We start from the raw sequence: 27,491 nt of genomic DNA on the forward strand, positions 1-27,491 counted from the left end.
GGATTTAAGTCACATGGCTCTAAAGCTTAAAATAGAGATGCATTACAGCAGATGGCAGCTTGTGGAGAAAAAACACAGGTGCAAGAAATTATGTCCTTTGAGGACATTTCATAGAAGTGTTATTGGCAGGAGACTATGACTTTTTTTTCCTCCCACCCAGAATTAAGAGAGGTAAGTTTTTGAGAAAATCATAGTACAAAACAATTGTAAGGGGTAGTATGAGCGAGGAATTTCAGAGATGTTTAAGTGCATTTATATGCAGTGTGCTGAATGAGGAAGTAAATAAAGAAGGTTGAAGGCCTTCTGTCAAGTAGTTCTCTTTTATTTTTCCTTTTTTTCTTTTTTTTTTCCTACCTTCCTTTCACAGTCAATTTGCTGCAAGTTGGATCTTGAAAAGAACACTTTGACATCTAGCAGTGTGGCTAACCTGTTAGGGAGCTTTTCAATATTTATATATTGTAACTCCTGATGAGACTGTCTTTTTCCAAATAAAGTCCTGCATCCCTCCCTGAGGACCTTTCAGAACATTTTTGTAACTTAAAATCTGCATTCATCTTCACATTTTGGTTTCTATTCAGTAATAATTTTCTTCCTTTCTTTCTTCCTTTCTTTCTTCCTTTCTTTCTTCCTTTCTTCCTTTCCTTTCTTTCTTTCTCTCCTTTTCTTAATTCTTGATGTTTCATCCCCTCCATGGAGATATATCTGCCTGTTGTTCTCTTGCATTTTTAATTTAAAGAAAATAACCACATAGCTTCATTATGGTGGGGGAAGTGGGTGTGACTAACAGCCACCTCCTCTTGGAGATAAAGAGGGAACAATTAAATGGCCCTTTCCTAGGAAGCAGCTGAAACAATGGGAGCCACAACGGGTCACACACAAAATAAATCAGAGATGTGGACTATGTGGGTGGAAAAGTTCATCAGAATGCAGCAGTGGTTGGGAAGGAGGAAGGGTGAATTTGTCTGCAGCTGTTCAGGGAAAAAAAAAGAGGTAGGAATGAAAGGTTGAAAGGGCAGAAGCACAAATAGAAGTACTAGAAAAGAGGCTGTCTGAAAGAAAAGGTCTGGAAAGTGGGTAAGAAAATGTGGGTAAGAAAAGGAAAGGGAAATAGAGCAAGAAAAGAAGGAGAAACAGAACCATGCTCTGGTACAAGAGAGGAACTATCAAAGGTTTTTTCTGTGACTCCAGTTTTTCGGTGTTCTGAAGTCAAGGTAGTACGTACATTCAGGTCAAACCACAGGGAAAAACTAACATTTATGTACTTTGGAGTTCAGCAAGGTTCATACCCTCTTTGTTGCTTTCCACATCTATCCTTATGTATTGTTTGGGTGAGAAAAATTATAATTTTCATATCTTTTCGAGGATGGATGTATTGGCTTCTAGCTATAGTGTAGTTCAGCATTTTGCAGAGACCTATTCTGTGTGGACAGGATGATCTCTCATCCCTGAGATGAGAGGAAGGGAAACCAAGTATCTGAATTCACATGGCAAAATTGTCATCCCAGGTAGGTCTGTCTGAGCTTGCCTGTTAACAAGGGACACTGAAAGATTTAACACAAAATGATTTTTAAAAATGCAGGGACTTTATGTATTAGAGTTGTAAAATTGAAGAGGACCTTCTTGGCCACTAAGGTCAAGTCCTCAGTTTCCTTTGTTGTTCTCTTAATCAAATTGATAAAAATCCTCATGACCTGCTAAACAGGTCTGTCTGGGCTTGTTAGCTGCACTGGTCTGGTTGATACAGATTTTCCTTCCTTTGATGGTTTGAATCTGTTCAGTGTTGGATCTTGCTAGATTTTCAAGTTTTATCAATAAACCAAATAGAAGCATTGCTTTTTTTGTTCTCCCCATGAATTTTCTGGAGATGAAGCGAAACAGAAACTTTTCATTTTGAGTCTAAAAGTAATTTTGTCATTTCATGTATATTGCATTTCATTTTTCTGTCCTTAAATCAGATAGCTTCTTTTTCCTTATTTGTTATATTAAATGAGAAATTGCTCAATTTTGTTGCTGGGAAAGTAACATTCCCTGTGTTAATTTCTGACAACCAGCTGTATTTAGTTTTGGCTGATATGCACTATATTTCTTTGGCTACACTGAAATTCAAAATACATTAGAAACTAGGAAGAAAAAAGAAAAGAAAAGAATAATCACATAGAACAAAACAAAAAAAGAAATTAGAGTTCTAATATTACATGGGATAAATGTGAATATCTGAAAGCTATTTCTAGTCTATTAAGTCATTTCCCCTCAAAAAGAAAAAGTCAATGTAAAATGTTAAATAAGCAAAAGTTCCTATTCATCCAACCTTCACCTTTTTTTTTGTTTTTCCTGTGATGTTTTTAATTGAGATTTTTTGCCCCTCAAAATATATCAGTGCTTTCTTTGAGTTTTCTTATTTCAGATTTTTTTTTTCTTGTTTCTTATCTGTATTTATATTAGGGATGGAAAGTGAGGGAAAAGTAAATATTCGGAGAGCACTAGTGGGAGGAAAATGGAAAGTCACTCATATTCTCATTATTTTGTCTTCCAGCAACATCTCCGAGATGCCACTCTCTTTACATCATATAGCTCAAAACCTGAAGCAAGCCCAAAATCATTATTTTAAACACAAAAGACACACCAAATATGATGAAAATGAAAATACAGTGTTTCATTTAATTACCACAAATGCCCAAATCCTGGAAAGCTATAGGTTAACAGCTGTATGACTGACAGAAGAGATATCACACACCAGCTTAGAACACTGGCTGGGGTTTTACAACCCCTTAAAAAAGGTTTTTTTTCCTTTACAACCCCTTAAAAAAGGGTTGTTTCCTTTATATTTAAACAGCTATTTGTTATTAGCTTCTTCTGCACAATATGGAATCAATGTTTCTATCTCCTTTGAACCTTTGGACAAGCACTGGAGTTGATACTTTGGACAGTCTCCTTCACAGGAACAGGAGCAAAGCATGCAAGGAGTCCCTAGGGGTAGGCTTTTCCTTCAAGTGAAGCATTTTGTACTTCTACCCCATTGCAACAAGAAGGAGATGTGTTTCTATTTCACTGCTATTTGAAAATACATTAATTCATAGTGCATTCCCCCTCCCCACTCCCCCCTTTATCAGGAGAGTGATAGATTTATTGAGCCAGGTCTCATCTGGTGTAAATTGGCATTGCTGCATTGTTCCTGTGGGCCTGCCTTGATTTATGCCAGTTCAGGATCTGGTCCATTTTCATGATATTTGAACGTCAATCCTTGCATCTTCTTTTCCCATCCGTAGGCTTTTTTTGTTACGCTTCTGAGAAGAAAACGCAAATGAGTTAAGGGGCTGTCACCAGCCCAGGGAAGAATTTGCTATTCTTTCTTTGTGACTAGGGTCTCTCCTGTTAATTGCCATGGCAGGTCCCTCTCAAGTTTCTCCAAAACCTGTTACCATGTCCTCTCGAGGATGTCAGCTCCTGTTGCAGACTGAAACATTAACAGGGGAAGTTATTAGCTATTCTCTTTACATACTGCCTTTCTTTATATCTGAATTAATAGAAGTATGAATGCTGGTCATCAAAAGAAATAATGAGTTTTAGAAAGTGAAAATGACACTGACAAAAACAAAAGAAATCTGATCTCAGCTGAGGGGTCCACAGAGAAGAGGAACAAAGAGGTAGAAGATAAAAAAGAAAAATTGAGAACCTAAAAGGAAAAGAAAAGAAAGAAAGGGGAAAAGAGAAGAAAAGAGAAGAGATGCTTGGAATGAGAAAGAGCATACTAGTTCTTCAGCAGAATTGAAAGCAGTCATGGTGCAGGCAGAAGGAAGAGAACTTATCAGATTTTAAATTAAATTTTTTCTCCCTTCTATTTGACTGAATAATATAAATACATGTTGTTACACCTCCTTACTGGATGGTCTGTTTGCAAATGTTACTTTGATCATTCCAGGCTGGACAGAAGACCACACACTCAGAAGCAAAATGCCACAGAAGCACAATGTCCTATACCCACACAAAGCCTGAACAGCCCCTTTCCACCCTTCCCCTCACAGTCAAAACATCCTGCCCACTGGAGTAGTCAAAACCAGTGCTGGATACCAGGTGTGCATTTGCTGTGCCAAAACTGCTTCTGTTTGAGGAAGGAGCACAAGAGCAAAGAGAGCAAAAGAAGAATGAAGGGAGGGAAAATAAAAAACAAAACAAACCAAACAAGACAAACCAAAACAAACCAAACAAAAAACAGAAATAAAACAGAACAAAAAAAAATCCCAAAAGAAAAGCAAACAAACAAACAAACAAAAACCCACAGAAAACCAACCTGCCAAGCAATCTTTCTACCTCTGTATTTCTTGGTTTATAATTTATGAAGTCTTGTTACACCTTTTCCTAGGAAAAGGGTCACTTCTAATGCAGACACATCTTTTTTTTTTTTTTTTTTTCCTCAATCCCTTTTCCTCCATTCTGCTGATAAAATAAAAAGCTGAAAGGAGTAAATAATTAATATGAATATTTTAACTATACTTATCTAACAGCATCTACTTTCAACAGTTTAATTTATTTCCTCAGCTTGAGGCCGTACAGGCTCCTCTTAATGCACTGTACCTCAAGTTTACTTGTTTGACACCCGTCTATCTGCTGTTTCAGGAGGTAGAGGTGGTTAGATTAGCAATACGGCAATCATGAAAGTGTTAAGGTTGGAAAAGACCTCTACAATCATTGAGTCCAATCACTGCCCAGACTAACACAGTCCATCCAGCACTGCCTGTTACCACTTAACCATGTCTCCAAGTTCTATTTCTGCACATTTTCGAAACACTTCCAGGGATGGTGATTCCACCACTTCCATGGACAGCCTGTTCCAATGCCTGAACATGCTTTCAGTGAAGAAAAGTTTTCTAATGTCATTCAAAGACTGCTTTGCCACAAGACTTCTGGATGGCCATAGCTATGCCACTTACCTTCTCTGGTCTGAGTTTCTTTTTATCACAAATATCATGGTGGCTTGCAACCTTGTAGGGAAGATAAGAAGTATGAAAATAATCTAGAAGTGCAAAGGTACCACAGGGGCCCTTGATTTGAGTTTGCTTCATAGAACCAGCAATGACCATTGAACTTCTGAATAATGGGTGTAGTTTGATATTCCTCTGGCAGACGTTATCTATCTCCTTCTTTTTTGCAATATTCAGAGTTGACATCTCTAACTCATATTTCATTATGTGACTAATTAATTAACAGAGTAATTTTTGTGAAGACCGAATATGATAATGGAAGATTCTCATGAAGATAGCTAACTATTGTTTTTGTACTATCTTGAGGTGCTACACTCCCTGTCTTAGTATTTTACACCCTTATGCACTTTGGATTGATGCTGGGAACATTTCAAGCAGTGCAGCATGAAATTTTAGTTCTTCCCTACTGGGGAATGATGGAAATTCCTCCTGGAGGGCTTTCCATGTGTGGGTATCTATATCTCTGTCTCTGTCTATCACACCTTTGACTGCCCTTAAAGTCTTCAGCTTAAAAGGTGTCATGCTGTTAATCTATAAAACAGAGTCTATGAGTTTTTAAATCTTGGGTGGATTTTTTGCCATGGAGAAATAAGAATGCACTTCGATATATCTAGATATTTGAAACTCGAACCAAATGTGTGGAAATATACCAGTGTGACATTTGAGACATTCAGTACTATGTTTTCCATGGCCATGATTCCTTCATAATCCTGCTGGGTAATTGAAAGAGGACATTAATGAATCTTGAGGAGGGGTTATCTTGATTTTTTTATTTTTAAATTCTTCTTCACAAGCTATGAGATATTTCTTGTTTCTGAACCTATTAATTGATGCAAATTTGTGTGATATCCTTCTGGGAGTCACTTACATTGTATCACAGATGGTCTCTGGAGAGATATGGATCTCAGCTGTAGTCCTGTGAAGAAAAGCTAAGTGAGCCTCTACTGTAGAAGAACTGTGATCAAGACACTCTATAATACAAAGAGAAAGAATCTCAGGACACCTGATACAAGCTGCATAGAATAATGAAATATGGAAAGGCAAAGTAACTAATGTAAATTATAAAAAATACACTCTTAAGACTGTTTGATACCTCTCTTTGAAGGTTTCAAATGAAAAGAGATAAAAGCTTTTTTGGAAAGTCTGCTTTTAAGTATGACAGATTTTGAAAAAAAATAGCTGTTTTATTATACCCTTTATCAAAGGTCTTCTTCAGAATTGTTGTCTGCAGTATATAAAAAAAAAATTAAAAATCCGTAAACCTGCACTCTTTATGTATGATCAGAAACAATACAGGTAAAATTAAATGAGGTTTTAGCAACCACAAATCATTATACTGATTTAAAAAAAAAAAAAAAGGGCCCAAAGAAACTAGTGTCCTTTTAATAAATATTGAATTTCTAAGTAACTTTTCAAAATTTTAATATTTTAGATAAAATATTTATGACAGAGAGATTTTTCTTCATTAAATACACCTTAATAGGAATAAGAAATATTTTTAATAAAGATAAAAAAACAATTTCTATCAGTTTTTTTGTATATTTAAAATCAAAGAAAAAAATTTGCATAATCACAAATTAATTTAGCAGCTTCTGTCCTGTGATAAGGCAATGACTGGGAGCTATTGGGAATTCAGATCTTTTCCCCCTGTGTGGGACTCTTTCATCTCCAAGATAAATTATGCCCATGAAAAACCTATCATGTAATCTCAGAGCAATATGTACTGCACAAACAAGAAAATTGTGTTGATGGCTGCATAGTTCTTCCTTGATTTTGAGAGAGTTATTTTAATTTCATTTCAGTTACTACTGAAGAAGCCTTTCACAGGATGTCTTAGTGAGATGTTTGCTCTTGGTTTGGAAATAAATTTTCTGTTTTTTTTCACATTTTGTTTGCGTTGAGATCATCAAATGAGGGCAGCACTGGCTTCTGACTTGCTTCAAGATATATGATAAGTTATTAATAATGTGTCACTTACTTAATCATACTCAAGGGTGTTAATATTTTGTGACATGTCAAGAATGAGGAGGTGCTGTAACTCAGAAGTTGCCTTCTGTCACAATTGTCAAGCAGGACATGAAATCTGGTCCCTGTGGTAAAATTTACTTATCTCCCTATCTAATTTAGGACCAACACTTCAATATGCCATTCTTGTACTACCCTAGAGAAGTATTGTGTAAATGAAGAAGAAGTTAAGGAAAAGTTTTTTTCGGTTTCTATACATATCACCTGTGGATTTGGCCACTGAATTACTGTGTGCTGTTGTATGCACCAGATCCTTTCCCTCCACCATTTACACTAAAAATCCATCTTTCAGAGCAAAAAAATCAGCTCTCATATCCTCCTCTTAAAACCAATGAGTTACAGATTACACTGACACCAAGACTGTTGGCATGGAAGAGAAATACTACCAAGTTCAATAGTATTACAACTCCACAGATAATGAAGCAGCAACAGAAGCCTTTAAAATAAAATTGTTACAAAGGATTATAAATAAAGTAATTTTTCTTCCCCTTAGTAAGAGACCCATGGAGCAAACAGTGGAATTATTAGGCACCTGAGTAAATATATATTTACTTTTTTCCAATCTTGTGTAACTCTTTGGCACAGCCTGTAACAGAAAACAAGAGTATATTTTAGCTACAAAGTAATTATATTTATTTCCAAAAAATGTATTTCTTATAAAGCTAAATTGTTGATTAATAATGTTTCAAGTCCTATTAGCAAGACCTAATTTCAATTGCATTTTAAAGCCATTTTAGGCAATTCCAATGGCTTATCCAACTATTAGGTGCTAATACAGTAAAAGGAATACAGAGTCTTCTTTTCCTGGAAAATCTTATTTAATGGATGGGAGGACTGCAGGTACAAGACATACTAGAGCTCTTCATTATAATATTACCAAAATTTCTCTGATAAGGTCAGTTCAATTCAGTAGTTTTTGTGTGGTTAATATGGAAAATTTGGTCACCCTACATAGTAGCTCTAGTATAGAGTGATCCTCTCAGAATCATGGAAAACTTTGGGTTTGAAGGCACCTTTGAAGGCACCTTAAAGATTAGCCAATTACAGTGCCCCTGTTGTGGGTAGGGTCTCTTTCCACTTGACCAGATTTCTCCAAGTCCCCTCCAACCTGGCCTCAGACACTTCCAGGGATTTGTCATTCACGGTTTCTCTGGGCAAGCAGTGCCAGGGACTCAATACCCTCACAGGAAAGAATTCCTAATATATAATCTAAACAATTTAATTTGAATCTGAACCCATTCCCCCTTGTTCTGTTACTCCACATCCTTGTAAAAAATCCCTTTCCATTGCTCTTGTATCCCCTCTAGGTACTGGAAGGTTCCAGAAGTTCATCCCAGAGGCTTCTCCAGGCTGAACAAAAAAATGCTCTCAGCCTATCTCCATAACAGAGATTGTCCAGCCCACAGATCATCTTAACGGACTTCTCTGCACTCATTTCAGCAAGTGAATGTCTCTGGAACACTGTCTAGTAAAGACTGAGGCAAAAAAAGTTGTTGAACACCTCAGCAACTTCCACCTACCTAGTCCCAGTTAACCAGGTCTCCAATTTCTTTTCATAAACGGCCCATATTTTTTATGGTTTTCCTTTTACCACCAATGTATCTAGAGGAGCTTTTCTTGTTGCCCTTGACAGAATACTGTTCTAACTTTTACATGTCTTTTAATCTTTGAGTGTAGGTCAAAGAAAAGTCCCAAATCTATGTTTTCCTGAGGCTTTCAGGGCATTAGGTTATGTTTCCACATTTTCTTGTCTACACCTATGTCTCTTCTAAATACATAAAAAATAATAGAAGGAGGTCAGGGGACAATTATTACAATTAGTCACCAAGGTCAGAACTAAAAGTAATGGGATGAAACTGCAACAAAGGAGAAATTTTAGTTAATGGTTAAGACAAACTATATAACTATTAGGATTCCTAGATCCATGCAACAAACTGCCAAGGGAGGTCACATCACTTTCACTGAGAAGCATTCAAGGACAGACATATAATCAGTCTCACAGTAGTGTCTTAAGGAAAATTAATTCAGTCTTGCTATGAAGCACAAGCACAATATATGCCACTCACTAGGATCCCTGTTCCAACTCTAATGTTTCAGCACTGAATGTGTGCAAAAAAACAATAATTCTCTGTTCCTATAGAAAAGAAATTTGAGGAGAGAATGCTGCCAATGTATATATTGACTAATACTTTGCTAATGCTCCTAAACATGTCTGAGTACTACTATACAGAAGAGATTTTAAAGAATGTTAATAGTGATTCTGCCCAATATTTATTATTTTTATCCAAGCACCTCAAACCTCATTGCAAGCTTTGCGAAGCTCAATTAACCTATCAAACTTCACCACAGGAACATGTTGTGCCCAGGTGGTTATTGTGACAAAAGCATCTGTGTCATGAGAATTGAGGATTTATTTCTAAATCATAATAAATAGCTTGAAGCAGTGCCAAATTAGAGATTGAGTTGAAAAGGTTGAGTGTATCAGGGAAAATAGGTGCTATTTTAAAGGCAGATGGACAATTAATAGTGCACCCTTGATCCTCTGGACCATGTCCTGAGAGCTGAATGAGTTGGTCATGAAGGAAAAAACCACATGGCTGAACTCCTCACATTTCTACTTAGTTAAATCTTGGGCCAAACAAAGCATTGCTGACAGTGTAATTTCTTTAGCTTTCTGAATAAAGGAAAACCTCTTTTCACAAAGAAAGCCCTAGGAATTCCTCATATTAATTCCCACATTGAGTCCAAAATCTCTGTTTGAAGTAGGAAAAGAACAGCAAACTCATTTAAAGAACACTCAGAGATGGAAAATCATCATCTTTGGTAAACAGCTCCCATGGTTAACAGTTTTACTGTTTAATTCTGTACTTTATTTTCAGTTTGAATTTCTGTAGCTTTAACAACTAGCTATTGAACACTGCTGCAACACTGTCCACAATGTTCTTTATGTAGATATTTACAGACTAATCAAATCTCCACATGTGTTTTACCTCTGCCAGTCAAATCAAATGAAATACCAAATTCGTATGGGGATAAGTAAGAAAAAATTACCTGGACCCTGATGTGAAAAGACTGTACAAAGGAAACATGGATGAGTAGCAGTTACAGCCATGTTTAAAAATTACTATTTCATTGTGTTGACCTTCTCTTTGTATAGTCAGTTTCAATCCTTGTTCTTCCCTGGATTTGTAATGGCACATTTGGTCCCAACTGTTTGCTCACACCCAGCTTATCAAGCAATCTAGAGAGCTCCAAGTCAGTCATGCATTCTGCTCATTATTTACTGCTGCACCTAAATTTATGCCATCTAAAAATACACTCAGAAATTTTTTTTGTTGTTTTTTGGTTTTTTCTCATATCCTAGTTAAAACTATTTAATCATGATAAATATGAACCATGACCTCACTGTAATTCCAACAAAAGGAATTTTAAAGGGCTGATTGCACATTTTATTTATATAGATATTTTGGAATCCAATACTCAGTATTTTTTTTGACTGTGCAAAGTATTCTATATTAATTATTCAAACCAAGAGTATCAACTACCTCTTCCACTTAATCTTAGAAAAGTATTATAACTTATTCTTGCAAAAATGTTCTTATAATTGACCAACCTTTGTCTGGGACTTTGAAGATTTTGTCTGAATGCCATCTTTCCAAGTTATAATGACTAATGCATTAAAAATGGATTTAGTATGGTCATAAAAAAAAAACCCACACAGTTATTAGTATAGTATTTTTTTGTTTGTGTTTGGTTTTAATTTTAGTTTGGTTTTTTTGTTTGTTTGTTTGTTTTCTGGGGGGAGGGGGGAGTTACGTGACAAATACCTTTTTTTCAGCATCCTTCAAATGACTTTAGTTTCCCAGAACAAGTTAAGTGCATGAGAAGCAAGAAAAGTGTCAAAGAACACTTTTATTCTGGCTATTTCACAGCAGCAGTAGCAGCCAAGGAGGGTGTATCCAGGAACAGCAGTTTTAGTAAGCACCATAGCTAGACCATATAAAGACAAGGTTTGGAAAGTATAGACCAATTTATATAGACTATCCTTAGCCCAGGAAAGGGAGAAGTTACTTACTTCCCTTTCATTTTAAAAATTCTTGTCTTCTTTTAGCCTGAAGCAGAGGAGTTGAAGAGGGGATCTTATCACTGTGTGTAAGTATCTGGAGGGAGGATGTCAAGAGGATGGATCCAGGTTCTACTCAGTAATGCCAAGCAATGGAATGTCTGAAACTGGCAGACGGGTAATTCCATGTGAACTCGAGGAAGAATCTCTTTTATGTGTGGGTGACTGAGCACTGGAACAGATTGCCCAGACAGGTTGTGGGGTCTCCTTGCCTGTAGATACTCCAAAGACATCCGGCCACAATCCTGAGCAATGTGCGGTAGGGGACCCTACTGCAGCAGGGAGGCTGGAGTAGATGAATTTCGGACCCTCCCAACAATTTTAAACTGAAAAAAACCCAAAAAAATCACTGCAGCTCTAAGTCTTGAACAGAACAATTATGCTAAAATTGAGGAACTGGACACAGATCAGCAAAGTGACAATTGAACCCATTACTGCAGACAAATGCTGTTGTATATGTTCAAAGACAGTGAAGGGAGAGAAGAGGAGGAAAAGAAAGAGGGGATATTCATTTTTATCACATTAGGATTGATTTAAAGATTGTTTGGGAGCTACTTTCATTTTCATTTTAATATTATTAGGAGATAGCAGCATGTAACAGGCTTTGACACTGAATGCTATGCTTTGCATCGGTTGCAGAAGATGCCTGGGGAAGCAGGGGGGAGCAGGGAGGAATTGATCAGATTCTTTCTTTTTTCATATGGAAGGAAAAAGTTGTGTGACATTTACAAAGTCAACTGTCACCTGAACAACAGGCTGGAAGACAAGTGCCTACATTTCGTGCTTTACGTCTTATTTTAACCCATACATAACCATTCTTCTTGGGCTGCAGTTAAAGGGAACATGCTACTTAAAATGATGAAAATAAGATACTTCTACTTATTTATCCATTATCTCTCTCTTCTGTCATTCTATCTTCTTTCATTCAATGCTCTACTGTGTTGTTCTCTCCACCTCAAACCTGTTGTCATCATGTTTTCAGTTGAAAACAAGCACTCATACCTGGACTTTCACTAACCTACCAGCCTCTAACAGAACGTTGCCAATGGCTGTTAAGGCATTTTACAAATAACTCTAACAATGGGACTTGAGATTTATGACATGTCTTATTTTGAGGATTTGATTTTTTTTTTACAGAAAATCTGACAAGGAGAGACATGGACTCTACTCACAGGTGTTAAATGGTGAAATAACAGTCAAACAGGAATGGCTGTAACCCAAGTGTGGGCTTTGCAACACAGTTTATCAGTATATAGCAAACCTTATATGTTAGTAGTATGGTTTGACTATGTGCTTTTAAGGACAATACCTTTCAATTCTATCTTGTTTTTTTTCTTTTTTTCCATATTTCTTCATCCATTAATCCTAAATCCCTGAACAACCTGTCCAGTGATAGATCATTAAAGGCTGATCAGAGTTACAGTGTTTGAGGAACAAAGGAGGTGACTAAGGATCATAGAATCATAGGATAGTTTAGGTTGGAAAATACCTCTAAGATCATTGAGGTAATACAGCACTGCCAGGCTGCCAATAAACCATGTCCCCAAATGATATATCTACACTTTTCAAAAAAAATTCCAGAGATGTTGACTTCACCACTTCCCTGAGCAGTCTGTTTCAATATATTTTTCTTCAGGGAAGAAAAATATTCTAATCTAAAATTTTAATTTACCCTGCCCAACCTTGGGCCTATTTCCTCTCATCTTGTCCCTCGTTACCTGGAAGAAGAGACTGACTTTTGCCCAGCTACAATCTCCTTTCAGGTTTGATCTCTGAGATGGGTCTGTCAGAGTAGAAGATTATGGAAGAGCCTACACCACTGAAGAATCAATGTGATGCACGTGTCACTGTGCAGCACCTCAAGTTCTCCTGTACGTTTTAATTCCCTACTCTTAGTATTTTCTTAATGCAGACCCTGATGATTCACCTGGAGATCATCTTGGGCTTTACTGTTTGAATTGAGTAGCGAAAATGTTGTTTCTTCCTCCATTTGGAGTCTACAGGGTAGACCGGGGATGGAGGGGAGAATCTGGAATCTTTGTGTTATCATCATGGCCAATTAAAAACTGGGAGAGAGCATACTATTGATAGACCCAAAAAATATGTGGAAATGAGCACAGTATAAGCAGCTGGAATCTTCCGAATGGCATAAATGTTCTCTTCTTTCCTGAAATATGGCATCTAGGATAATAGATACACTCATGACCCCCCGACCAGAGCTGGTCTGCAGTTACTTCTTGCTTTAAATGCTGAACAGCTTCTTCAGTGACAACACTGTGCATGGCAAGCAGAATAAGAAATCAGTCAGTTTGCAGATCAATGGTACATTTCCAGTTGCATCCTGGCCTGGGGGAACCTGCATGTTTCTGCTAAAGTCAGACACCTTCCCAGAGGGAGCCTTCATGTCTCATTCTCTTGTGGAAATCATAGGACTCATCAGTGCAGTAATTCAGTATGTCTCAAATATTTCAGATTATACAGGACAGCTATAATCTTTTTCTTTTTCTTCTTCCCCAGAGGAGGGAAATGGCTTTATTTGCTGAGCTTGTCTATTTCTGTTTCTCTACAGGTACTTATGTGAAGAAATTTTTGAGCTAGAGTTAAGTTTTGCACTTGGGTTTGGATGTGGTTGGTCTGAAAGCATGGCCAGGATAGAAAACAGCACAATTTGAAGGAACTCACTGGTCAGGCAAGATCGGTATAGAGGGAACTATTGAGTGAGGGAGCTACATGAGTAGTGGCTAGAAGGCTGACTTCTTGTATTAATTATTTCTACATAACCCAGATGCCTGGGAATAGTGGAGACCAGAAACAATCTATTGCTTTCAGTTGCTGGCAAGATTTATTTTCTCCTGTGTGGATGACATTGTTAGCAGGTTGAATATTCATAATTGGGTTTATGGTCTCTCCCATTTACCTTGGTTTAAATAAGAATAATCAACTCTTACAGCTAACTTCTTTGTATAGGTAGGATTTGCTTGTAAGTATTTTCTGAAGCGGAATGTATGGTTGGAGCCATGAAAGTCTAGCCCTCGCAATAGAAGGGATCACAGCCCACTGTTGTTGACTTCTAAATAAATAAGTTTTCTATGTTGTGACTTTGAAAAAAAAAGTATTTGTGTCTTATCTACCTACTTATATGACAGACTAAGGCATTTAAATCCTGTTTTATTTGGCCCCTATCCTTAGTAGTTTTCAGGTTGGTAATGTGTTTTATAATTTCAGGTACTTGGTTTTATAATTTCACGTTTTCTTTATCTGATGTGATCCCTGGGATCATACTTCTGGTCTGTGTTTTCACTGCAGAGGGCAGACACCTAATTGTAATTCCAGTGGATCAGTCAGGATATTGTGTGTTTCCCTATCAGCTACCGCATACTGCACTAGCTTCAAAATCTGCCCTAAGTACCTTGAGTAATTTGTTTTTAATTAAAATACCTGAAGAACATCTCTGTGATCAGTATTAAACTGAGTGAGTAGTAAGAATTCTATCCTGAGCTTGAATGAGATCTAGCAATCTAGCACCTGGTTGAGCAACAATGAGCTCTGATTGAAGTTTCACCGGTGCAGAAATAGTTACATCAAGTTTATGCTCTTGTAACCTAAACTGCAGTCTATCCATCTGACTTTATTCTTATAAGAGTCAATCCTCTTTACATTTACAGTTTAGATGACATCCTTCCCTTTGGATGACTTTCATTCTGCACTGAATTATTACCTTTCAATGGAGCAGAATTAGCTCAGGCTCTATCTGTCAAAGTTCATTACAATTGTGCTACAAACCTCATCTGCAGACACATCCAAGCAAATGTAATCATTTGTCCTCCTAGCACTCTGAATTTAAACCCACTATAAATAATTATGATTGTGCTAAGGAACTAGAGCAAAGGCTGTTCAGGATAAGTTTTTACAGCTCTAGGTCAAATCTGTTGTAGGTGTAAATTGAGGAATAGAGCAAGACTTACACTAGCTAAAGAGTGTAGCAAATCTTGACAACGAGTCTGGTTCCTAAGAGCAGACACAAAAGCCTCAAGCCAGCTGTTCTGTCTGGTTTATGATGAACCACCACCTTTGATCAGAGAAGAGGGGCTGAGGTGTGCTGAGATGTGATGAGGTTTATTAACTGCAGGTGTAACATTCAAGTGTGTTGGCCCCAGAGGAACCTTACAGTCTGTGGTGACACCAGTGGGATTACAGCAGCAGTACGTGTGGCCCAGAACCTTTCAGACCCATCATGTAATACCAAATTTCATTTCTAGTAATGACACTGCAGGTAGATTGCTAAAATAGGTTGCCCACATGGGAGGACCAGGAGATGTTTGTGGCTTCATGTCTCTGTTTCTTGCCCAGGTTTTTCATGCTCTTTCTTCAGGACTATGCACTTTCCATTTGCTGCTTTTCCCTGTAGTACAAATCTCTTCCCTCAATTTGCTCCCTTGAACTTCATTTTCTGCTATTTTAACTTCTACTCTTATCACTATCTATGCTTCATCAATAAATCTTTCCTACTCATTTATCACTTTTTCTCTCTACCAAGAAGCCCTTTTCTAGTGTGACATCCCAGCACAACATGACCTAGGGAGATGCATTCCTTCAGTGTGATTGGCACAGCACAGAGAAAAATTTGTGGCCCACAATAGCTACAAGTAAACCACTCCAGTGATGATTATAATAATGGAACGGTATCTTTAGCACATCTGAAAGGTTTTAAGCCACTTATTAGGGACTTTGTTAAGTTGAAGGTGTCACCTGAGTTGTCAGACTTAGGTTCTATCTGATCTGGAAGGCATTTTTATTTTAGAAAATTCAACAGCTAAACCTACAGATTGCTACAAAGTGCCAAACGTGTTTCGTCCCTGTTCCAGCTACTACTTTCATTCGGGCCAATTGGGAACACAAAAAGAGAGTTACAGATTCAATAGCTCTTGAATTTAACATGTCATTGTATTCAGTATTTTAGAAGGATTTCCTTCTTTTAACTGATATGGCTGTATCATCTCAGTTATAGGTGCTTTGTTTTTTACACCTTCTAGAACTCACTTTACATCATTTTGCAAGAAAAAAGGCAGAAAAGAGTTTTCCCTCATATTTACACACGCTGAAAAAAGATCTTATTGATCAACATGATTGTGTATGTAATTATATCTTGTCATCAGAGCTCTGGGCTGAAAAGGTTTCACTATGGCTTGGTTTATAACACCTTTTACTGCTTATAACACCATTTACTATTTAGAAAAAAATATGTTATGTATTGTCTTTTCAAATAGACTCTCCAGCTTCAGGAGATTTTCCTGGTGACATATACTTAACTGAATTTTGCCAGCATATCACTCTCAACTCTTTATTGCACATACATGAAAACTATTTAGAGATTTCCAGTGAAAAAAGCTAGTATTTATTAAAGACATTTCATTCATTATGTGGGATATTTGTAAATGAATAATGTGCTACATACAGTGCTGTATTCTATCAAACTGAACTAATAGAGACTCTGTGGATTCTTATCATTACTTATTACAATTCTTATTCATTTACTTTTTAAAAAATTACAAAATACTTATTTACACAATCTGGAATTCACGAGGAGGAAAGGAAGCATCTGTATATTTGAGATAAAAGAAAGTTTGCGTGTACAAAAAAGTATTTTAATGTAATATGCAGGATCATTTTAAAAAGACAATGTTTATCTAAAAGAACAAATATAAGTCAGGATCTACATCAAATGCCTTCCACTCCTCTTTAGATGCACTTTTGTCTCCTTTGTTTACCAGAGACTGACTTGTGCTGGAACTGTATGCAATAATCAGAGACATCTAGTGGCTGCCTGATAGACTGCAAACAAACATCATCACATCCCTCTCTTCGCAGCCCTCCGGATAGACAAACAGCCATAGCTGTCCCCGTGTTTTAAGGATCCCTTTTCCCAGTCCTTTCAAATAGGACGCTAGGGACTCAGATCATTTGCCTACTGATGGGATGCTTCAGAGATACCTTCTTATAGTTCTCCAGCGAAAATGCTTAGGGGTCCTCTTTCACCACCGTGGTCTGTGCTTTGCTTAATGTATTCCTGTCTAATCACTTACAGTGCACTTCTGCAAACAAACAATTAAAAATGAAAAGGCTACACTGAAACAATGGATGCTTGTTTTGACCCAGAAAAATGAAACAGTGGAGGTATAAACTGTTTAGAAATTATAGGGCTAATGTTACTTCCAGAGTGATAAAAATATATCTAGTTTCCAATTTTGTCTTACTTTGAAATTTTCCTAATATATTACTGCTCATGAGAGGAGAAAATACAAACTGAGATTTTTCCCACTTTTTCTTCCCCTCACTCTTGCTCTACCCTCTCCTTATCCCCAAAAACTGGCCAGCATTTTTGCTCAGGTTTTATTGGGTTCTGAGGTTTTCTGTTGTTGTTGTTTGTCTATATTTGTTTCCTTGGGGGCTTTACTAAGGAAATTTTCTTCTTAAAAACTGCAGTCTTCTTACACTGACAAGCCAGATGCTGATATAAACCTTTAGACTAAATATAAGTAACCCTAAATATCATATTTGTCAATTCTAATTTCCACATTCCTCACAGAAAATACATTTGTGGCTGGGTTTTTTTTTAGTTTCACAGGTGCTTATGTTAAAAAAAACAAATTACTTTAATCAGTTTGTTGTTGGAGAAAAAATAACCAAAAAAAAAAAACACACAAAGAGGAATTGTTTAGAAATTATCTTACAGGGAATTTTCTTATTTCTTCCTAAAGAATTATTTTTGCAATGGACCTGTAACCGGGAAACAAGTGATGATCACTTTTTGTATGACACATCCCTACATCTATAGAGGAAAAAACCAGACAAAGCTCCAGAGAAAGTGGTGTCTGGAGAGAAGAGAAGCTCCTTGTTTGAGGCAGCTGGCACAGTCACACCATAAGTTTCCATCTAGTTAAATCCCTGACTTCCATTAAAGCAAACAAACTCCAAAATCACTCAGAACAAACACACTCCAGCCCAAACCTAGTCAAGGCAGCAAGCAAATACACAATAGAAAACACCAGGCAATTAGACTTCTAAAAACGGTTTAAACACAGGCACAGCAGATCAGCAAACACTTCCTTCCTCTTATGGAAAACAAACACGGGAGACACCCACTCTGCTCAGGCTGGCAGCCCTGGACCCCAGATCCCCAGGGGAAGGAGGGTCATGTCCCTCCCATGACATATTGTTCTCCCTGTGTCTGGTTTCCTGTCTGGGAAAGAAAATATTGATATAATTTTGCTAATTAGAGTTGTCTATATGCTTTTCTTCTTATAGTAGTGTCATGTAATTATATTTTGTTGTGCAGTTAAGGGTAGGAAACCACTTGGCAAAATAGGATGTGGAGTGGGCATGATCAGTTGGTTGACCATGAGACAAAGATGTGTTCTTGCAAAAAAAGAACGTCAACAGTGTCCTGGGTTAAAACAGCCTGGGGCTCAGAGGTCTGTCTGACCCCCGGCTGCCGCCGCCACAGGTATCTGGACAGCACTGGGCTGTCGGGCTCAGCCTATCTGGGTCCCTCAGGATAGCTCCCAGCTGCAGGCAACTTAGCAAGCAACTCTGGAGTGATTTCAGCTCTGGTAAATTCAGCTCTTAGTGATTTCAGCTCGGTGCTCGCCAGTTCCTTAGGCAGATGCAGGGAGATGGAGAGAGAAGTCTGTATGCGGTCCCACAGTGGTGTCCTTTAATTTCAGCTCCTGTGACGGGGGCAGTGACAGTTCTGCCAAACTGGGCAGAGATGGGGGTTGATATGGGGTACAGGGGTGTTGGAAATTGTCCAATGGCCAGAGCTGAGGAGAATACAACCTGTAGCCTTACAGAGAGATAACCGGGGTCTGGATGCAGAAGAGGGGATTCTTTGGTCCAGTCACCGTGACTAGGCATTTCTTATCTTAGGCAAGTGACCGCCAGGGAGGCCTTGCAGGGCCTCTGCCTGCTACATTGGGCTGCATTAGACAGAGCCAGTGGGTTGCGGAAGGGCACCCTACTCTGCTCAACACTGGTGAGACATCTCTAGAGAGCTCTGCTCTCCAGGGCATGAGAGATGGGTACATCGGAGTCCAGAAAATCACCATCCAGATGTTCAAGGATCTGGAGAACAATGTGAACTCAGAGAGGCTGATGGAGATGATGTCTGTTCACTCTGAAGAGAAGACAAGTGAGGGGTTTGGGATTTTATTTTGTCTTTGATAAATTCAAAGATACTTAAAAAAATATGAAATTAGGTTATTCCCAGAGATGCCCAATGGAAAAATGAGAGAGAACACAGATAAAATAAATATTGTTCTCTCAATTTCTGCATCAGGGTAGAGTATACACCTTTAATTTCAGACTTACCCCAAGAGAGACATCCCTGCTCTCTACAATTACCTAAAAGGATGTAGTAGACACATGTGAGTCAATCTCTTTTCCCACATAACAAGCAATAGGACAAGAAGACATCTTGTCAAGTTGCACCAAGGAAGATGTAGAATGGGTATTAAAAATCTTCTTCACTGTAAGAGTGCCCAGGGATGTGGTGGAATCATCATCTCCTAGAAGTGTTCAAAAAATATGTGGATATGGTGCTTAGAGTCACACTTGGTGGTACACTTGTCACTGCTAGATAAATTATTGAACTCCATGGTTTTAGAGTTCCCTTACAACCTTAATAATTCTTTAATTCTGATGAAAAAATTGTTGTGTGCAATGCTAGCAACAGAAGCTTTTGTAATAGATACAACAGGCTTCAGTTTTAACAGCATGCCATGCACAACAGCACCACTTATTTACAATGGAAGATGCAAAAACAATTGTATGAGCTATCTGACATATTCCTATAGTCCCATAAGATGCAGGCAGGACATAGCTCCAATTTACATAATGCATTTGCAGTCTCAAACTTCTACTGAAGTTGCTACAAGCCTTTTTCCAAAATTAGCATTTTAGGGTCAGATACTAAGGCTGAGGATTCACAGAATTATAGAATAGTTTACAAGGAACCTTAAATATAATTCCACTCTAACGCCCTTCCATGGGCCCCATCCCCTTCCACTAGATCAGGTTGCTCCAAACCCCATCCAAGAATACATGTGTCTGTTTTCCAGATTTCAGGGGAGTTTCCTGCCTGTTTTACAAGCATCTAAACATCTGTGGTGTAACAGAACTAAGATAAGGGAACATTCATAGAGCTTTTATACTGGAGTTAGACCATACTTGTCTCATCTAAAGCTATTTGGAGGAACAATGTTGCTGATGTGAGTAAACATATAACAGGATTGCGCATTTACAGGATTACTTCTACAGATATTTTTTCATTACACTTAGGAAGTCATACTCAAGTCAGAAGGCTCAAGTCATTTCTAAAACAGGAGGAAAAAAACTCTTAGCTACTGCATTCCTATAAAGGCCTTATAAACCTGAGCTCAGAATTGTGCCTTCTTATACAGTTTCCTGCCATCCGTTCTTGCTTTTCAGTAACTTCCAGCAGACAAATGTGTGAATAAACCAGTGATGCATTTATGTCTCAGTCCAACTGGACAAGGTGCTTCACTTTAGCATCTGGAATTGAAGCAGACTCTACATAAATTTTTTTTCTTCTTTATTCAACCTTTTTTTTCATTCAAGCCCATTTTCAACAGGCAAAAATGCACAAGCTAAGTTTCATGCATGAGGGGAAATACCTGTCTGAATAAGTTTCCTTTATGTGTCCTGGTTGGTCACAGGTTCATGTTGCAATGTAGATAGTTCAGTTTCCTAAGAGTGCAAATGAATATCAACAATGAATTTACAAGTTACTCCTTGTTCTTTTATTTTAGCAGATAAATTAATTTCTCCAACAAAAAAAAAATGCAATAAACTTTTGAAATATGTATTCTGGTATGCTTTATGCAAGAGGAAACCTTTGATATTTGACAGCTATAGAGGAGAAGACATGTAGAAAGCGTGAGTTGCAGTTATGATGAAAATGAATTCTTTGAACAAATTCAGATTATTTGTGTGTACTAATTACTTTCAGATATTAGCCTGATAACACCAGCCTTTTGCCTGCCATTTAATTCACATAATGTGGAAGGTGCTGGAAAAAACAAAGGAAAGGTAACTTAACAGTCTTTGCCTCAAAGAATAGACTATTGGACCTCTAGGGCACCTCAGCTGTTCTGTACAATGAAATAAAAGTATAAGGCAGCACAAAGAGTGTTTTCACAATGAAAAGTCAAGGGATGAGAAAGGAGAAAAAATCCCATGCTGAATACTGAGGTTTGTCAGAAAATCCTGGCCATATGTCACACTCAAGCTACTGATCAGGACTGTAGGCATTTGCTTCAATCACATGGTATCTGGTAACCAGGACCCCACATCAGGGGCCGTCTCATACATATCTTATTTGAATTAAATGCATATGGCTCACTTCTTTTAAGGGAAGCAAGAGGTGTCCTACCACACACCTCTTTTCTGATCTCTCACTGGCTATAACATTCTTCACAAGCCCAAAATCTCCATTTCTGTACCTTGACAGAATACAAATTCCCTGCTCCTCAGGTTGTGCTGGGTGGACTGAGGGGATCACCAAGTGGCAGATTTCACATTCCCTATTTCCTCCCCAAGTGCCTGTGGGAGGCTGGTAGACACTATGCAGGGGAAGAGCCCCAGTGGATAGGCCTGCACAGGTATTTTGCAATTTGAACAAGAAACTGAGACAATTCTGAGGGAGATACCACAGCCGGAAACCACTTCATGGATTTATGCAAGGTGACCACCCCGGGAGAGGGCAGCACTACAGCCACATCCTGTGCAGAAGGCAGAGATGCAGAACAGGAGTAATTTATTTCAAACATTGCTTCAGGAGGATGAAAAATCTGTCTGCCTAATGTTTTGAATCTGCCTCTTTGTAGCAGAGGAGAGCACACTGGGTGAACTTTCTGGTCAGAGAAGAAGGCTCAGTGATTTCATGCAATTGAAGACCATCTTTCAGCACTGGATAACAGCACCAAAATTTCCCCATCCCATCTGCACAAGTTTGGTTTTTTTTAAGAGGATTCTTGGCTTATAATGTATGACCAGCAACTGCAGGCCCAGGAGTTGAGGGTAATATCAGAATTTCCAACTATTTTGTGGATGTCAGGGACAGAAACCAATGCTAGAATCCCCCCTCTTTCTCCATCCTCTTCTAGGGCCCAATACAACAGGCAAGCCAATAACAGGAGTTTCATAAATTTCAGTAGGGAGTATTTAAGCTCCACATGTTGCAAGAATATTAATTAGAGCCATCAACCAATGAAGCAAATGGGGTTCTTCTAGTACTACTACTGAAAATTACTTGCAAAGAAAATTTCTCCATTTGACTAAAAATATTCACTTTGATCTGACTTTCCTGGTTTTCCTTTCTGGGAAAGGAAAGACAAATAAAAATTATACTTTTAAAAAATAGGGGCTTTTTTTTGAAATTTATTGAAATTTAAATGCAAAAATAATATACAACAAATTAACTTACTTGCTTTCCTGTTCCAAATATTTTTTTCTCTTTTGAAAACTGTGTATTATTTGTATTTAGGGTTTAGATTAAATTAAAATGGAATTTTATTGTGTGATAAAAATACAAAGGCAGAGAGGAAAATGTTTTATGTAGCTTGGTTTAGAAAGGTATGCTTATGTCAGGAATTTGGAGGAAAATTTTAAATAAAATCCCCTGATAATCACTGCTGATTTTAATTACCCTTAGCAGTGAGACAGATGTGTAGATTTATTATTAATTTTATGTGATTTTTTAATGAACTGTGGTTTTTGTCTTTACTATACAGGAGAGTTTCTGCTTAAAGTTTCACTTTTTTTTTTCCCTATCTGATGTGTATGAGGGTCTGCAGTAGCAGAGATTTCCTTGGTTTGATTGCAGGTTTTACTGTAATTTAATATTCCCAATGATTGATCAGAAAACTTCAGTGTGGTACATGATGTACAACTACTGAGTCAAAATATGGCCCTTGAAATGTGAAGCAGAAGGAAGGAAAGAAGAAAAGAAGGGAAAAAAGGAGAGAGAGAGGAAGGAAGGAAGGAAGGAAGGAAGGAAGGAAGGAAGGAAGGAAGGAAGGAAGGAAGGAAGGAAGGAAGGAAGGAAGGAAGGAAGGAAGGAAGGAAGGAAGGAAGGAAGGAAGGAAGGAAGGAAGGAAGGAAGGAAGGAAGGAAGGAAGGAAGGAAGGAAGGAAGGAAGGAAGGAAGGAAGGAAGGAAGGAAGGAAGGAAGGAAGGAAGGAAGGAAGGAAGGAAGGAAGGAAGGAAGGAAGGAAGGAAGGAAGGAAGGAAGGAAGGAAGGAAGGAAGGAAGGAAGGAAGGAAGGAAGGAAGGAAGGAAGGAAGGAAGGAAGGAAGGAAGGAAGGAAGGAAGGAAAGAAGGGAGGGAGGGAGGGAGGGAGGGAGGGAGGGAGGGAGGGAGGGAGGGAGGGAGGGAGGGAGGGAGGGAGGGAGGGAGGGAGGGAGGGAGGGAGGGAGGGAGGGAGGGAGGGAGGGAGGGAGGGAGGGAGGGAGGGAGGGAGGGAGGGAGGGAGGGAGGGAAAACCAAGACAAAAAGGACAACATATAACTAATTGGTCAATGTAGACTGCAGTCACTTTTGGATCTCACAGCAATTAATTCCCAGCATGAAAATTATAGTGTGAATAAGTTCTAGGAGAAATTATGCACATCCTGATAAAAGTGAATCAAAATGCTTATTGTGTTTAAAAATCTTTTGTTGTATTTCATGGGCTACATTCCTGCAAAGAATGGAATGGTGGCACTAATGGGAGAATTCCTATCTGCAGTTAGATGTATCTGTTAGAAAATAAATTAACCCTGAGGCATGGTATGTAACTCAAATTTGGTGTTTGGCAAATGGAATTGTACAGGCAAAGAATTACATAAATTTTAATCTCAGAGAGTGCAAACAGTTCAGGCAATACTATCATAGAGAGCTCTAAGATTTATTTATACCAATGTATATCTAGTTCAACTTGCCTTCCTTTGGAGAAGACTGTAGCTAACTTTTCATGCCAAATTCATGGGCTTGTTCTTACTCTTATTTCTGGTTTTGTATTTAAAATGGATTCAGAGAAGCTAAGTTTGGAAAACAGAAGAATGTCTTACAATGTTTTGCTGATGTTTTTTATTTCTTACAAAAGAAGGATGGCATAAATATAGGGGAGAAAAAATTCATTGGCCTCTTCTTTCATTGTTCTCTTTCTTTTCTCTTCATTTCCTTATCAACCCAAACCATTGTAAGCCCTTTGCTTCCAGGGGCCAGAAGGGTTAAATTCCTTCCACTTCACCCGGTCTCTCTTGAAGCTGAAGTTACACTCATCAAGGATCTAGCATGGGGAGGGACGTATGTATTTCTTCAGACAGCCTGAGGGTTCCAACAGCAGCCTTCGCTTTCAATCAATGTCGAGAGGCACGAGTGGAAATTCATTCAGTGAGCAGTTGGAGGTCTTCGCCTGTCCATACAGCTGCCTGGCACACAATCCCAAGCACAAACTGGTGGCGTCTCAGCTGGAGATCTGACATTTTGCCGAACCACTGTTTGCTTGAGAACTGATAATTAAACACTCTTTCTCCTTTAAAGAAAAAAGAATAAATAAAAAGGTAGATAAAAAAATATTAAGTCAACTCTGGTGGTAACCTTGAAGGTTTCCTTTTGTCAAGGTCTCGATATATGACAAAATGTATTTTGTTCGGGATTGGTCCTGGTGGTACAATTGCCTTTTCTGTTACCTGAGTGTATTATTCTGACTGTTTTCATTTGACTTGCCTCTAGGATGCTGTGCTGCTCTGGCAGAGAGATCTGTGCACTGGCAGAGTTCATGAACTCACACTTGCAAGCTGATCTTTGCCCCTTGTATTTCTAAATATTTTGGTGTGTATGTAACACGACAGAATGTGACTTTGCACTGAAAAGCCAGATAGAGGAAGAAACATCTCACATCCCCTTCCTCCTCCATGTCTCCCCCCTCCTCTAATCCTGCCAAGTTTTATTATGCTCAGAAGGCAGTTATGTGAGTCATAATATTTAACCAGTACTGGGGGAAGGGAGAGTTTTTAATTAATTTCTTTACACATTAACAAAGCCCAGCTCATGACACAGTGGAAGTCTATACAGTCTTCTGCAGACAGATGGGTGCTTACCCTCTCTGTCCTCTGATTGTCCTGGATGAGAGGGAGATGTATTAACACAGCTTATTAGCTGTTCTGCAGCACTGCTTAAAGTCTAATGCCACTGTAAGACAAGCCAAGCAATCCGTAGTTTGAAGCTAGCTTGGTCAACTCACTGAAATGCACTGGTTTGGGTTTGTTTTTTTTTTTTTTCAATTCTAGCAACAAGTAAAAAACCTGAAAATTGTAAGCATATCTGGAGGTGTCTCTTAAAACCTCAGAAAAACAGCTCTGGTGTTCGGTATGATCAGATATCACCTGGTTTCAATTAGCTATGATCAGAGGCAGCTTGAAGCCTGGCTCTGATGCAGGAAAGTAATCAAGCCTAGACACAAAAAGGGCAGAGGCAACTGATATACTCCATAGTTTCACATCAGAAAAGGAATGTGGTCAGCAAAGAGGACTGGAGAAGGGATTCTGCCCTCTGAATCCCATTCAGAGGTCAGAATTCTCATTTGGGCCGTCTTTGACATCACTACCTGAAGTCAGTCTTGGTCCACTGATTCCAGTCTTGTTTCTAGATTGGTTTTTTCCCTCTCTTTCTTTCTCTTTCTTTCTCTTTCTTTCTCTTTCTTTCTCTTTTTTCTCTCTATTTTTCTTTATTTCTCTCTTTTTCATTCTTTCTTTCTCTCTTTCTTCTGTCTCCTTTTTTTTTTGCTTCTTTTTTTTTGTTTTTTCCACATTTTTTTTCTTTTATTTTGAAACTTCTGCAAAAAGAAAATTAAAGATGATCTATTTCTAAGAAGTTCACATCATAAACAACAGATCTTTTACCTGTACTCTAGGTTTCTTAGAGGTGCCAGCTGAGAGCTAGCTCAGTTTTCATTTCTCATGTTAGGAAATTTCTACACAGTGGATATGCAGCTGAGTCTGAGTCTGTAAGAAGGAATGACGGAGATTGTGTATCAGGATGTAAACAGGATCTAAAAATGTTCAGAATTCCTTGTGTCTAAGCAGAGAAACTGGCCTAAAGTTTTAACAGAGCAGAGTATTAAGGTATATTCTCTGCTTCTTCCCTTCTATTTAAGAATGTATTTGTAGGCAAAATGAACATTGAGGCATTACTGTCCATATCTCACCTAATTTTATCCTCTGCACTTCAATGTCTTTTGTTGCATGAACAAGCCCAAGGCCATGGCAAGAATTTCTGGAGTTCTGCACTTCCTCAATTAAACTCAGAATACAAAAAGCTTCAAGGTCAAGCAATGGATTCCAGCTTCATGTCAAGAGTCATATCAAACTAAATAACTAAATTAAACAAAAATTTGAAAAGTAGACTAAAAAATAATAAAAATTAAATTAAATTCTGCTTAAATATGGCTCTCTGAATGTCTTCATCCTGAACTAGCAGAGAGTGCAGGAAGTCTCCCAGTTGTTGACTCCAGGCTGCTGCAAAACCTCTACTGCTCCTCTCTGGGTCATTCAGAGGCAGCATTCCCACCGAGGGAGCAGAACTGGGAGTATTCATCTGCACTGCCTGTTTAGGGATGATCCAATTGGGTGGTGGACTTCACCTTTCCAGACAGGAATTTTCTCCTCTTCTCTTTGTTTCTCCACTTGTCAGATCAAGCAAGAAGCATTAGAGAGACAAATCTTCAGGGAAAAGTAACCAAGGGTCATGCCTGCTGGATCAGGAAAGCTTCTGCACACAGCATTTTTCAAGGCTGTGCTCTAAGATGTTCTAAGGACAGCAGCCAAATCTGTGTGCCCACAGCTCTCCAAGTCTGTAATCTTTTCCTTAACCATTAATTGGTAAAACCAGATGTCTGAACAAATAAAATCAGGGTAAATAATCAAAGAGCAAACTAATGAATAGTGTTTACAAGAGATACATTCAGAAGTTACCATCTCTATTTTTATCGTCTTTTAAAGAAATTTTTATTGGGTACCTTCAGTGTGTCACTGAGGACCACTGAGCCCTTCTCCCCTCAACCAGCTTGTTGCAGAGCCAGCTCTCTCTGTCCTTAGTGCATATCAACTAACTCTTCTGCCTGGTTTTCTCACACATCACATCCCTCTGTGATGCCGCACGCAGAACAAATAGCAGCAGTGCACAAATCCAAACACACCTTGTCAAGTGTGTGCCCTTACAATGTAAGGATTGATTTGCTGGTGGAGGTTTTTCATATAAGCAGACACAGAAGCTACAGCCAGGGTTAACAAGTTTCCACATGGA

This window comes from Taeniopygia guttata, chromosome Z (assembly GCF_048771995.1).
Source record: "Taeniopygia guttata chromosome Z, bTaeGut7.mat, whole genome shotgun sequence".
Taxonomy (NCBI): domain Eukaryota; kingdom Metazoa; phylum Chordata; class Aves; order Passeriformes; family Estrildidae; genus Taeniopygia; species Taeniopygia guttata.